This window comes from Propithecus coquereli, unplaced genomic scaffold (assembly GCF_000956105.1).
Source record: "Propithecus coquereli isolate 6110/MARCELLA unplaced genomic scaffold, Pcoq_1.0 Scaffold162, whole genome shotgun sequence".
NCBI classification, from domain to species: Eukaryota; Metazoa; Chordata; class Mammalia; order Primates; family Indriidae; genus Propithecus; species Propithecus coquereli.
The window spans coordinates 772,128-774,082 of NW_012140747.1; positions in this window are offsets into that span (position 1 = coordinate 772,128).

The window sequence follows — 1,955 nt, forward strand, 5'->3', positions numbered from 1 at the left end:
TGTGACCTTATGGTCATTGAAACTTTGTAGTCATTCTTTGAGATTTGGGTTCAAAGTCATTTCCCCAGAGATTTGTGATTTCTTCTTCCAGGCACTTTGGGCCATTGCTTACCTGTGATCATTTAAATTCAATTATCAGATTGGTTTTTTTCATGCTACTCAAGTAGTGTGAATTTCATACCAAACCTATGTTATGTTCACCTTTTGATTAGTAGTTCTCAGAAGAGCCTTTATTTTCCTTCTTTACCCAGAGTCAAAGCTGGAAAAGGTAAAAGTTTTTACTGTCTATTTCAGTGATACTAATTTTATTTTTCCAATTTGCCTTGTTGTCTTTTGGAGGCCTGGCTCTATGCAAGGGTCTCAGTTTACCTCCCTAGCTTGCATAAATCCCAGATATTGTCACTTGTCCCCTCCCCCACATGTTTATACCCTATTAAAACAAAAAACGCTTCACAATCATGTATTGGCAGATTTCCTGAAAATAAGATTTAGCTTCAATGCTCAGTTACTGCTTGGATTCATGCCTTTTTACTACTTTTATCCTATGAGGGTTTCTTTCACTGTCTTCAACTCAGCTAAGCATTTTAAATGATATTATAAATATTTCATTCAGCATTTTAAGATGTTCTGTACTGGGATTCCTCATAATATGTAATATACTGCCACATTCCCAGAAAGAGGAATCCAAATTATTATGCCTTAACTCCCACCAGATTTACTGCCAGAAATTAGCTTCCATCAAAGTATCTCCCAGCTGTTCCTGAGATCTTCCCATTCAGGGGGCTATTTGATGGTGTCTTAGTTTATTTGGGCTGTTATAACAGAATGCCACAAACTGGGTAACTTATAAACAACAGAAATTTATTTCTCACGGTTCTGGAGGCTGGGAAGTCCAAGATCAAGATGGCAGCAGACTCGGTGTCCAGTGAGGGCCGCAGTCTGGGACATAGATGGCGCCTTCCAGCCATGCCCTCACATGGTGGGAAGAGGGAAGGCAGCTCTCTGGGGCCTCCTTTATAAGGACACTAATCCCATTCACGAAGGCTCTGTCCTCATGATCTAATTACCCCCCAAAGGCCCTGCCTCGTGATACCATCACCTTGGTGATGAGGTTTCAATACGTGAATGTCGGGAGAACACAATCGTTCCGACTGTAGCAGGTTGCTTCCTGGGTTCAGATACTCTCTACTCTTCTGCTCTGGCTGTCTCGCCTGGCCAGCACGCCTCTCCTGCTAATGACCCTCATGTGTTTCTCATTCTGGGTGGCAAAGCAGTCTTTTGCTGGTGACCACCACTGTCACAACTATTTTCGGCCTTGGTAAGTGACACTGCTCTTTTCCTTCTTACTTCATTCTAACCATGAGATACGTCCTTATTCTCAATTCTCTAAAGAACAGAAGGTTTGAGAGAAGAGTATTGCAACATAGAGATGAACTTATAAATCTTTCCCAGGACCAGACCCAGCCTCAAGACTCCAGCATCTCTTCTACCTTGTTGCCATGTGTCAGTGGCTAGTTTGCTTTCTAACACCTGGAGTCCTCTAGTCATTGAAGGACTTTGCAGTCCAGGCTACAATTCAAAGTTCTAGTGAGAAGAATTTTCATGTTCCCCTTTCCAGGCCAAACCCCATCTTCCCAGGCCCTATTTTCTTCGGGAGAAATGACTGCCACGCATGGTCATTGGCAAGAAGAATGTTGTTTTTTTTTTCTTCCAGAAAAGCACAGCAGAGAGATAGAGCCCTATCCCCTGGACCCCCATCTCCAAGATATCACAACACTCTGGTCTGACATTAGTGCATTTTTTTCAAATTCTGGGTCAGACTTCACCAAAACATTTCAGTTTATGCTGCACTGAGCCTAGTCCATTTTTTTTCGGATGTGCCGTGGATAACAACTTAGATAATAAACATACACAAACTTGCCTAAGAAACACACAATGCTAGAGAGACACAGAGC